Source organism: Atractosteus spatula, chromosome 8 (assembly GCF_055471065.1).
Source record: "Atractosteus spatula isolate fAtrSpa1 chromosome 8, fAtrSpa1.hap1, whole genome shotgun sequence".
In the NCBI taxonomy this organism is placed as follows: domain Eukaryota; kingdom Metazoa; phylum Chordata; class Actinopteri; order Semionotiformes; family Lepisosteidae; genus Atractosteus; species Atractosteus spatula.
In genome coordinates, this window is record NC_142713.1 from 36,558,926 (window position 1) to 36,572,598 (window position 13,673).

Consider the following 13,673-nt stretch of genomic DNA (forward strand, 5'->3'; position numbering starts at 1 on the left):
TGAATAGCACAGGAGACAAGGCTGAGCCTTGGTGGACGCCAACATTGATTGGAAAGGTGTCTGTGGTTCCAGCTGCGCAAAGTACTGAGCTAGTGGCCATTTGGTACAGGAGCTTTGTCCAGCTGACATAGGCTTCGGGGACGTGGTGCTGTCGCAGCGCCAGCCAGATGAGATCGTGCGGTACCCTGTCGAATGCCTTTTCCAGGTCGAGAAATGCCATGTGGATCGTTTTCCTCTTCTAGTGGTGCCTTCCCATCAGTAGGCGGGCTGCGTGTATGGTGAAGTGGAAATCTAATGAGTAAATTGATTCTTAAAAATGTAGAGAGCTTTAAAAAAATATATTGGTGCTTTTAGATAATATATTTCAAGGATGTAACTGCTGTGCTACAGTGCGTGCAGAATTTTAGAAAACAGTTCGTCAACAAAGTACACTGTTTAGGTTAGTTTAGAAGACAATGTACCAAAACAATATATGCTGTCTGGGTCATTAGAATTAGCTGAAAGTAACTGATAAGCTTTGAATAACAAATCTAGTTTTTCTTCTCTCGCTCTATGATGTAATCTGTTTTCTCTTAGAGAAAGGGGAAGTTTTAGAAGGGACCAAGTGCTGAACTTTTTTACAGCGCAACGTCTTATAAAAACCCTGTACTGCTAGTAACAAATTGAGTCTCTGGTTGCACTTGGCGAAGTGGCAGCAGGGCTCCCAATATTGCAATATTGAAATAAAGACCTTACTCAGGTGAGAACTCTCTTTTGTGGCTTCCTTGATAGTTATATTTCCATGACAATTTGGGGGCTCGTCCGGGATCACAAACCTGAATGCGAACGGCTGCTGAAACTCCATCCGGACCCGGACAATTTTAGCAAATTGGACGAACCTCGGAGGATAAACTGTTTATCCTTCCAGAGACGTGTCTGGAGAATTGGCAGCTGTCTGACGTCAGTAAGTGTTCCTTTAAAATTAATAGTTTGAGAAGCGAGCCACAGGGGTGTTCTCACGCGGGTTTGATGAGTCCAGGACTCATATAAAGAACTTATCTTAACACAGACGTGTGGTTTTTGCTCTGCGGAGTAGTTAATGTGATAAGGTTCTAAGTAAGGCACCGATCGGTAAAAATGGGAAATTAAAATTCAAAGACGAAAATGGGACCGAGTAGTCCAGCAAAAGTACATGTACGACAAATTCAGAGAAACAATTATAGCCTGGGTTAGAGTAAAAAAGAAATTTATGTTCATTAACTGTAAAGCTAGGGTAATAGGTGTAAGGGAACTTGCACATAATTTATATATGATAATTAGGGGCCCATAACTATGAAGGATCTTTGTAAGTGAATCAGAATGGACAGAGGAAAGTTGAATTAGGAAAAAGAAGTTTCCTGAAGAAGGGGAAACTTAGAAGAGAAGGAGAAGAAAGGAAAGAAATTGAATTGGAAAACTTATGGAATGGAAAGAGGAATCACAGAAATAATGGGAAGCTTCAAAAAAGACTAGTCTTGAAAGTAAAGAACAGCAAGCTGCAGCTAAAGTCATGGCCATGCGTACTAAAAAGAAAAAGTCTCCACCGAAATTAGAAAGCGGTCCGGAGCCAAAGCCTTTTCACTTGTTTGTGAAATGCCAATGTGCACTTTTCCAGGTCCAGAAGGAACTCCAGCATATGTACATTGACATTGGTCTCCTAGTGAATTATTTGCATTAGTTAAGTCTTTTCCTAAATTGCCTGATGACCGTAAAGAATTTAAAAGAAAGGTAAGCCTTGTTCTTGATTGTCTTAAGCCTAATTACAGTGACATAACCTTGTTGCTAGATCATATTGTTCACAACGTCCTCTAAAAAGGAGGAGGCAGATTGGCGGATACATGACCCAAATGATGAAGAAGTGTCCATCTAAATTAAACCACACGGACATGGAGAGGAAAAGATAGGCGGCCGCTTCTAAAAAGAGGTAAGGACTCCTCTTTTCTAAAAAGTCCCTTGTCCTCTCCATGTTGCTGTGGTGGGTTCAGGGTTTTCCTGAAGCTGAAGCAAGTACAACAGAAAAATGAGTTAATGGTGTATGTGTTTTTAGATGTCTGTTTTGTGAAGATGGGGTAGAAAAGGAGGGATTGCTGAAGGAATAGCATCTCGCCCTGCCCGTGCGAAAAAATCCAGGTGTTGCATCCTGGTACACGACTGCAGTACGGCTGAAGGTAGTAACTAGAACTGTACTCGCAGAAGAGCCGAAAATGGTAACTCGATTCAACTGTGTGTTTAAAGCCAGGATTTGGAACCTGGTCCGTGTTCCCGATGTGTGATAGTTCGTCAGTTTGTCTCGACTGGGGGATTCCGCGGGGCGCGTGGGAGACGTGAAAATGGTTTGGTGTGAAGGGAAAAAAAGTTTGATTAATCCAAAGTGAAACTTAAAAGAAATATTGACTGTCAGACGGAATTTAGGCTGAACAGGAATGTAGAAAAGTGTATGAACCTTTGGATAAAAATATTTAGAGGAATATTTGAGAATTCAACAGAATATCATAGATGAGACGGAAAAATCCCTGATGGAAAAGCTAAAAGCAATGGCTGAACGAAACGAAGTTGTATATGTAGAAAAAGAAAAAGCAAAAGAAGAAATAGAACGCCTTGAGAGAGAATCTGGGAGAAGGGTGGGAATTAGTGTGGAGATTTTTGAAAGAGCATTACCCACCGAAAACTGGTTAGAGAAAAGTAACAGCATGTCAGCAGAAGGAAGTGAGGATGTTTTCAGATTTTACAGAAAGGTTTATAGCTTTATGGATAGTATACTCGGGGTTAGCCGATGAAAAGGAAGTGAATGAAGATACTTCCGCAGTAATAAAACAAATTTACTTGAATGGGTTAAAACCTGATGTTGCCAAGAATGTGCAACTATGCTTTCCTGATATTACGAACAGAGACAGATGTGATTTAATAACTCGCGAAGCATGCATGCAGAAGTGCGAGCGCTGCAAATGGGAGGTAAAAAGACTCCCAAGGAGGAGAAAAGGGAGCCGCCAGTTTGTCGAAATTATTGTGCGACTTTAATGTTATACCGAGATATAAAACCCCAAAGACAAAACTACTAATAAGCTGGTGTGCAGTTACTAAAAAAAATGTGTTTTTTGGAGAAATTGGAAGAAAGAGGCTTGATTTCACAATTAAAGAACATGTCAGAAGCTGAAACGAGAGCGTGCGTGAACTAACAGTTTTAATCTAGTAAACCCCTCTGTAGCCTTCCTAAATTTATCTCAGGATTGAAATAAAAGTGAAATAATCTTACAGTGTGCAGTAACTGGGGGACACAGGAGCACAGTAGTCCTGTTCTTCGACTAAAACAGCATAAAGATGTGATATAAAGTTTTCTAACAGGTAACAGGAGGCTACAGGAGAAGGAGTGCAAGGGTTGTGTTTAAAGCAAATATAAGCTGTCACAGTCTGCTTGGGTAAAGATGTACAGTTTCAACTACTGATGTGGGTGGGGGACACCCCAGACCTATTTTAGGCCCAGACTGCAGCATTTTATAAGGAATTACTGCATGAAATAGCATTTATGTAAACCTAACTCAATAGAGTGATGTGATATTGTGATTGTTTTACCTAATGAGGGAATCCATAAGGCCGGGCTACTCCAAGTACTGGATCTTGAAAAAAAAAAAGGAGTATAAAACCAACTACGTGATAAAGCCAGGGTGAATGCCTTCTCAGAACGAGCTTGTCTAGTGACGTATTGGTTTAAGGGGGGTAGTGCAGTCTAAAGACAAAATTGCCTTGACCCCTGCAGCAGAAACCTTTTTTTAATGTTTTGAGACAAGCTTTCTTGCAGGCACTGGCCCTGGACTGGATTCCCTCAGACGGATCATCTGTATGTAATCTGTCTGTAAGTGAAAGAAATGGGTTGTGAGCTGCTGTGCTGGTGCAGGGGCATGGAGATAGGCATCGTCTGGTGGCTTATTATTATTCAGGACCCCTTGATGCGGTGGCCAAGGGGCCGTGTTTATGTGTTGTGCAGGCTACCTGCCTGGCTGTATAAACTGTGAATAATCTGGTGTAGAACTAGCAGACCGAATGAAAATATTTAATTGAAACTTGTAAATATGCTAAATGGAAAATTGTAGCAATTTATATAGACTGTATATATACATTTGGTGGATGCCACAATTTTGGATGGCAGTGAAGGAATAGGGATTTCCCCAACATGGCAGGGACTCCAGTTAAGAATGCTGGGTTTGTCTCTGAACTGTTAGAAGCTTTGCAGCTGCTGACTGAAGTAGCTGTGGTAAAGTGTAAATCACATAATAAAGAAATGTTTCCAGTAACTCGAGGGAACAACTTTGCAGATGTAGCTGTCAAGTGAGCAGTACTTGTAGAACAGGAGTCTGAGACCCCTGTGAAACCTCTGTTGGTGAAAAGGGGACAGCTACAGGATATTCAGGCTGAGGCCTCTAAAGCAGAGAAAAGGACATGGTTAGAAAAGAGTGTGGTGCTGCCAGCACACTGGACGCCCTGCATGCCCTCACAGCCTAATGCCCTTTGTAGCTCGACAAATGCACTCTGTCGGACACCTGGGTGTGAGAAATGGTGTGCTGGTTACCCAAACCTGGGTGGGGACCGTGTTTGAAGCAGTAGCCACTTATGTGGTATCTCAATGTGATGCTTATCAAAGGAACTCAACTACAGTTCAAGTGCAGGTGCAACAGCTCAAAAGGCCTGCTCCTGAGAAACCTTTCATGCAGTAGCAAATGTTTACAATTTACATTTGTAAAGGGAAACCTTGGCTCTTATAATCTGTTTTCCCAGTGGGTTGCTGTCACTGCTTCTGTGTCTACCAAACACTTGATGATGGAGATAAGCCCTCGGTGGGCACTGACCTACCGCTTGTATTATGATCAAGGGACAGGCTGTGGCTGCATTATTTGGGGTGAGATGGACTGAGATCACCCTCAGTCTGCTGGAACAGTGGAATGAAGGAACAGAACTCTAAAAGATCGACTAGACATCAGACTGAAGGAACGCCATGGAATGCGGGCTGGATCAAACAGAACTGTGTAATAGAGCCTGTTTGATATCATCACAAGCCAATCAACAAAACTTCCTGGAGGGATGAATTTGGCTAATGAATTGTTGAATTTGCTAATTCTCTATTGTAGTATTGTAGGTTGTTAATTGAAGTGGTGCACGGGGCTGGTGAATAGGTGCTGGACGCTTGGAGACCTCCAGTAGAGGGAATACACGACCTGATACCTGGCAAGTGGGTGTGGTGAGGAAGATATACCCTGCCAGATGTTGCAACCCTGCTGGGAAGGACCATATCAAGTGCAACTGACTACCGACTCTGCCATCTGAGTGACAGGACGAGATCGCTGGATCTACGCATTGCGCCGACACCGAACCACTGCACCAGAGACTGAGTGAACATTAATTATTATATTGTCACTGTTTCTGTGTTTGTTGAGCTTCCTGAGGGGGGGCGACAGTGTACCTGTTAAGTGTAAGGAGTTTTACTTTGATAAATGGGGATATGGAATCAATACTTTATCAGTCAGCCACAAATAATAATCAGAGCTCATGTTGGGATTGTATTGCTATAAAAGATGCTCATGGGAGTAATCCCCTTTGATAGAGGTGATTATTTAGGTTTATTGGCATGGGTAAATAGCCCTGCTTTTTGTCTGAGTGTAACTCAGAAGTATTAGAATGGAAATAACTGTATGCTCCTCACTATAATCACAGTTTTAGGCCATTCTCTATTAGGGTAAGAAAAATGCTGGGCTCCAGCCCACAGGGATTTACCTGTGCTGTAAGAACTAATGCATGAATAAGGAGACTGGATTCTGGTGAAAGACTTCAGGAAAAAGAAATGGTGTTCGCTCAGGTGGAGGGGGCCGTGCCAGGTGCCCTGGATTCATGCTTCCCACTGTAAACGAACTGAGCAAAGCGCACAAGGACAGATGGGGATCACATGCTTGGGACTGATGTGCACAGCCTTTTTCCTTTTTATGTGGAAGCCTGTCACCCAGAAGCCCAGATAGAGGAAGAATCTAAATGCGAAGCCTCTTTGCATACAAACTGGCTGAATGAAACTGATAATGAGGGGGATATGAGTAATTTGTGGTATAAATTTATAAATCATACTGTAAAGTTAAAGAAATGTAATGCATCTTGTTATGTATGTGCTTTAATGCCTCATTCTCCAGCCTCACCCATTTCTCTCCTGGTTAGAATCACTGTTTGGGCCAGGGGGAATGTTTTTCTTTAAGTTACTAACACCGATTATAGGGGCTGTGATACTTCTCTTCCTGTTTTTGTGTTGCTGTACAAAATATATTATTCCAATGCTTTGAAATATGGTAATGAATATGTTTGCGCATCAGTATGTTCTGATAAGAACGCAAGAATCCGAAGTATGGGAGCCTCCTGGGAGTCCATATGAAGAATCTAACTTTTAATCATTTTCAAGAATAAAAAGGAGGGAATTGAAGTGGAAATCTAATGAGTAAATTGATTCTTAAAAATGTAGAGAGCTTTAAAAAAATATATTGGTGCTTTTAGATAATATATTTCAAGGATGTAACTGCTGTGCTACAGTGCGTGCAGAATTTTAGAAAACAGTTCGTCAACAAAGTACACTGTTTAGGTTAGTTTAGAAGACAATGTACCAAAACAATATATGCTGTCTGGGTCATTAGAATTAGCTGAAAGTAACTGATAAGCTTTGAATAACAAATCTAGTTTTTCTTCTCTCGCTCTATGATGTAATCTGTTTTCTCTTAGAGAAAGGGGAAGTTTTAGAAGGGACCAAGTGCTGAACTTTTTTACAGCGCAACGTCTTATAAAAACCCTGTACTGCTAGTAACAAATTGAGTCTCTGGTTGCACTTGGCGAAGTGGCAGCAGGGCTCCCAATATTGCAATATTGAAATAAAGACCTTACTCAGGTGAGAACTCTCTTTTGTGGCTTCCTTGATAGTTATATTTCCATGACAATGGCGTCTGTTGTTCCACAGTTTTTCACAAAGCTGCATTGGTTTGGCGAGATATCGACGATGGTTCTTAGTTGTGCGTCCAGCACACACTCGAAAATCTTCATTGTATGGCACAGCAGCCGGATCGGATTCGGATTCTTTCACCAGTATCCGAATCCTGTTATTTTAATGTTTCTACAGGACTGACCTCCAAAACATCTGTTTATAATTGATTCATAAATCAACCTTTATTACATTGAGATCCTGAATGTTTTCTTACAAGAAACATGCCTTTCATGTCTTTTTTTGTTTTTGCTTACGTTTAACTTTTGTTACCACTTATCAGGAGTCAAAGGATGAAGTATATAGGACTCTGTGAGTAGCTGTCTCCATTGGTGCCTGGTCAGGATGTTATTAAGGTTCCGTATCAAACAAATCCAAAATGAGAGGCAAAGTTGTGGATGAGAACAGTTGCTAGGAGTCAAAGCCAGTAAGGACAGAAGCGTGAAATCCAAGTCTTCCGGAATAGGAAGTAGTAGAGAAACTTGGTGAGGAAACCTCAATAGTGACCGAGGGCCAAGGGGAGAGTGAGGGTTTCAATAGGAAAGTGTGTGGTGTTAATTGGTGCGTGGACGTTTAAGGTGAATAGAGCTCATGAGAATGCGGGAGTGTTTGTGTGCGGTTCGTGACACCCATGAAATTGTTCAGAGTGAGGAATAAAGATTTTACTAAAAATATTCACTTATATGTTTTGAATTTCAAGTCTGTACATACAGTATGTTTGCTCTTCTGTATGTTCTGTATGTTTTTTTTGTATTCTTTTACTATATGTTTATGCATAAAGTGATGACATCAAGAAAATTGTATTTAGGGTACAATATTATGGATAGTATTAAAAACCAACACAATGGCTGCTTAGCTTTTTCAACCTGTTCAGACTTCTTTTAAACAATGTAGGTTGCTCTAGATGCAATGGGATTAATAAATGGTGAAGTAAAGTATAATTTGTCTAATTTTTGAACTACTTTGTTCACACATACTTTCATTCATTCATTTTCTAACCACTTCATCCAATTCAGAGTCATGGAGAAGCCAGAGCCTAGCAGCACACTCTGGACAGGATGCTTTGTCCATCATAGGGCAAACACACAGAGACACCAGCAGAGATATACACACACTCACACTTCAATAGTACAATGATACTGTATCATAGCAAATGAGAGAATGGGACAGAATATGTGTGCAGAATATGTACAGAGTATAAGGTGTGACTTGCCTAGCTGAGGGCATGGCAGCTTAGCTGTAACCACTGATGTAAACAATTTAGTTACAACTAATACACTAGCTTTAGACTGGCTGGATCAGTTTGGCTATATGCATCACTTGCTTTGAAAAACCACTGACCAAGTGTTTGGATGTTTTCCACAATGAGAATGAATTCTATAAAGGCGTCCGGAACAGCCCCGAAGCCTGTTTAGTTAACATGCTGCGGAGGTGCATGTCGTGGACAAAATTGTCTTGACCTGACTTTTAAGGTGGTGAAAAGGGGATGTGTTCAAGGATGAGGGCTAGAACCATTGAATTCTGTACACTGCAATAAGCCAAATGAAATAAAAACATAATGCTTTAGATGTTAATTTATGTTAGGGGAATGGTAGATACTTTGTAACTAGCTGCTGTAAATAAGATTACAGTGGTAATAAGGAGGCATTATGTTTTGGAAGGCATGCAGGGAGGCAAATATATGGCTGATTTGGGGGGGGGGGGGGGGATTTCGTGTTAATAGCAGTTGAAGAGTGCAGGATGTGATGTTTTGAAGAATAGAGTTCCTACTATATGGATTCCTAATATAGAGGAGTTGGCATATGTGCCTGGTCCATGACAAGGGAGAAGGTCCACAATTTTTGGAACTGTAAGCAAGAATAATACCACATCTAATATTCACAAAACATTGAGCTGCAGAAGTGACAGTGAGGTATGGGATAATAGAAGTGTTAGGAAATGTGGTACTTAAGATATTCCTATATCCCTGTATGTATAATATGTCGATTTTGCCATAAGAACTATTGCCATGACCTGAGCATTTTCTGCTACTGTTTTAAGTTGGAATAGTGAGATGAATCTGCCTGTTACAAGCAACCAATGTGGCTGGAACAGGTAAGTGTGGGGAACTAAGTGCTGGGAGACTCTAAAATGCACTGGAACATATGACAGAAGAATAGAGGGGTTGATAGTAGTAGTAGCAGACCATGTGGGCACAGCAAAAAGGAAACAGAAAACTCCTCTTGGAAGAAAATAACCTGGGGATTAACGTCCAATGATTGCCCTCCCTCCAGGCAGTAAGATTAGATAGATTAATAAATCACTAATGTCACGTCATGTCATGTCATTTGTCAAAAAGCTTTATATTATACTGGGTCGGGGGAAGCCGGAGCCGACCCGGCAAGCAACGAGCGCAAGGCAGGGTACACCCTGGATGGGGAGCTAGTCCATCATTAATTACTAATGATGTCATCTAATGCTTATGCAACAGTCAAAGACTTGGGTTTTTATGTTGACATATGATTTTCATCTTCCAAACTATATGGAGAATTAATAAAAAAAACAAATAAAATGTTTCATGGCCAAAGGGGTAGAAGTCAAATCAAGGGATGTTTTATTTTAAAATTGTAGTTAGGTTTTATTTGGAATACTCTGTATACGTGTGGGCACACATTACATTACACTGTAAACAACATAGTTTTGTTATGTTTAAAATTTTAAATGAATAAAAATTGGTTCACAACGTGTTTTTTGATGACGCAGTTTTTTTTTTCATTTTGGCTTTAAATATTGTGTAAAACATTTTTTTCATTTGCTCCCTACTTCAGCCACACTCCATTTTCAAACAGCTATTATTGATTTCATGTGCAATTTGATGTTTGTCATAGAGTGACAGAAGTGGGAGTAAGGAAATGGCTTGGGGGTTATGTTTACTTGAGTTGTACACACAAAGGCTGGTGCATTTGTTGGGTATGGAATGTTTTTTATTTTCTTTTTTCTGTTGTGTTCACTTCTCTTATATGGTTTTCCTACCACCATAACATAATAAATGAGAAGATAATGTAACATAAATATGCTGTAACTGCAACAGACCTACCTCTCTGCAGGTGGCTCTGAGGTCAGAAGAAAAATACTGTGAAATGAGAAATTATTTACAATAAGGATCTGATCTCTTACACTTGTTTAGTGTTCAGCAATACACTAAACAAAATCTACTCTAGCAACCCAACCTCAGCTATCATGTGAATCCCTTTGTATTACAGACCAAGGCTAAATGAAACCCTTGCGAGAAAGTGACTTTCAGCCCTTCACCATTTATCCAGTTAATTAACTACAGTAATTCACCACATTTGAATCTATGTATCTATGATAGAGGCCTGAACGACCTCTAGTGACATGTCAGCTGGATCTACTAGGGTAATTACTGCTGGTGTGCCACAACAACATAATTCTTTACCTAGACACCAATCAATTACCATACAGTCAGAGGGAAAATATAGGCTATGCGGAGGTGCTGGGTTGGTTGGGGATCAGACCTGTCTCTTTACAGAGGTAACGGAAAGACAAAAGGAAAGAAGGAGGGACAGTGTAATGTGATACAGTACCTGGCAATTTCCATACAGTCTTTTCCTGCAAGTTGTCCATCATTGTTTCCATCCATGATTACCCCAAAATGAATGCCCCTCTTTACAGTCCTGGAGTTTTAGTTCATGTGACAAATGCCAGGAGAGAAAATAATCAAGGCAACAAGAGAAATATAAGAATTCTCTTCTTTCTCTTTCCTGTTCTTCTTATAGACAGCCAGGGGAAGGATGATGGAATATATGGATTTGGAATGCTGGGATGGAAGAAGATGATAATGAGGCAACCAAAGTGCTGTGCTGAGTTTCTCTGTTGCAGTGGAGGGAGACATACTGGGATGACCGAACTGATTACAGAAAGTAATACTCTGGGAATAGCTTTTTGAAACATGGAGAGGCACATGAGTTTGCAACCTACAGTACAAGGATTTTTTCTAGGGAATATTTTTCCTTTTCCTAGTTGCTGGGAAGAAGACTTTCTCTATGCCCACATCTTCTAAGAGAAAATTATTTAATTGCCTTTTGGGTTTCACCGATATATACTTTTGCTCATGGACAAGAGTTCATAATAATAAACTGTGTACCATATGAAATAATTTCCAAAGCATCTGTTCAAGTGTCCAAAAGGTATGATAATTCACTACACTATAATGCTGACTCCACATCAACACTTACCATCAGGCAAGCATGTTAGAAGTGATAGTTTAGGTAAAGATAAACAATTTGTTTGAAATAAAATGTGTCCATATTTCAAGGCAAACAATGTTCCAAGAACAGATTATTATTTTTTTTAGCAAATTATAAAGCAATCCAATATTGATCCAAAATCTTTTCAGTTCCTGCTGCACACTTGTTGTCGTTAGTGCTTAATGCTGAATACAAAATACATTATTTTCTTCTAAGGGTTATTTTCTTAGTAGCTTGGTTTTTGAGATTTTTTTATCCGCTAATTTCTTGTATTCTCTAATGCATGAGTGTGCTTTGCAGAGTGTTATTGTTCAGAAAGATTAAATTACAGACAAGCAACCCATCCTGTGTCTGAAGTATGACTGGTCCAATGTTTGACAACAGTGTTCAGCATTTGAACAGACTAGTCATTTGTAAACTGATAGTTAACATTACCACGAACTAGTGGGATGATTTTGTGTGCTGTTGTTAAAGCAGATACTGTACTGCAGATACTATATAGTAGGTCTTGTTACTTAATTTACAGAAATTTTCTGGTAAGTATTATAGACAGGGTTGGGTGTCAGATATTAGAGAAGACAATATACAGGTGTGTCCAAAGGTTAATTTGTTTGTTTTAATTCAGTAATACACTTTCAGCATCTAACACAATAAGTATATATATGTATTTATACATTAATAGACAACACAGAAAAAAAACAATCTAAGAAATCCTGTGGTAAGCACTGCTTCTATTCTGCCATAGTCCTTGAAGGCATGTACAGAGTAAGTGTCCAATGTTCTTTTGGTAATCTGTCCCATTCCATCTAGATAAGTCTGACTCACTTTTTATGTTTGTTAAGCCTTAGTACATAACATTAGCTAGAAATGCACTTGTATTCAAGAGTATTAATATTGATGAATTATATGAAATAGATTTAAATTCTGTAAATTTTACAGTCAATATATTTTAACACTTTTATTACTAGTATTATTATTATTCCTGAGTGAATGATCAACCATTTGTAATAAGGCTTTTTTAATTCATACATATCTTTACTGAATCTGTGAATTGGGTTTATCAGTGTGTTATCCTCCCCACTAATAGCTGATGTGTGCTGAGCATACTGCTGCACTATAGCTGGCATCGCATCATCCAGGTGGGGCTGCAGATTGGTGCTGTAAAGCACTTTAAGTGTCCAGAAAAAAAGCTATATACTGTAAGTAAAAGGAATTATTATTATTATTATTTACTGGTTTGTTATGTGTGTTTTATTGTTGTATATTGTATGATTTTAGACTGTGTGCATATATTGCTTTTTGTTGTATCTGATTTCCTAATAGCCATAAAATCACTCTCACAGATTACTGTTCCAATGTTTAATTGTTCCAATAAATTTAAACCATCACATTACTACAGTGCACATTTAACCTGATGTCATCAGCAGTCTAGACAGCAGCAGGGAGCACTCCTCTATAGCTGGCCTAATGAACAATGGCAGAAAGTCATTTCTCTGACAAAATACTTTTTCTGTTTTCAGTAAGCCCCTCTATCATCAAAGTGACAAAAGGAAAGTAACCAAAATAGTAAAAAATATATAAATGTTATCAGTAAAATAGCAAATGGCAGGGGGCAGAAAGGCATAATGTGTATATTTTCTACAGTAATAATAAAGTGATGTTAATTGCATTTTGATGTACTGTACAGTAGCTTATTCTGTTTGTGAGAAAAATGAAGTGTTACATTTTTCACTTATTTCGCCCACATAAAATTTCAATTAAGCCCCTGAATGTTATTGACTGACATTTCAGGTGTTATTAATTAAATGCCACATTAAGTATGTGTTACAGAAAGATATATTAAAATAGGTAGTTTACAGCCATTTGACATTATGATTTGAAAAATGCAGCTCAGATTCACATACTGTTTATGATTCGTGCTCCACTGAACTTTACATTCTATCTGATGTAACACTCAGTAAAATGTCTAGAAATAATGTGTGGTAGTATCATATAATTAGCACAATTCTGTGTAAGAAATTCATAATGAAAATAATTTAAAAAATATGATTTTTATTGTATTATTGCTTAGATAGAATAGAGTTCTTGGAATGTTCAACAATTTAACACGTTTTGCAAAGAGATTGTGCAAATGGTCACTGTTCCTGAAATAAATTATTAATCTCTGCACTAGAAAATGTAATTTGCCTTTCTAAACAAAAGTTATAGTTATCAGTAAATAATTTAATTTTCTTACAAATACATTTAAGAAAAAAACACCATACAAGTCAGATAGATACAGAATTTAACCAATACATATTTAACAGAGTTTTGAATGGACACAGTGTAGCACAGTGGTGTTTTGCGTTAGCACAACTATGGTGCTACGTTTGCCTTTGGATTAGGGAGCATTCTGTGTGAAGTTTGCATGC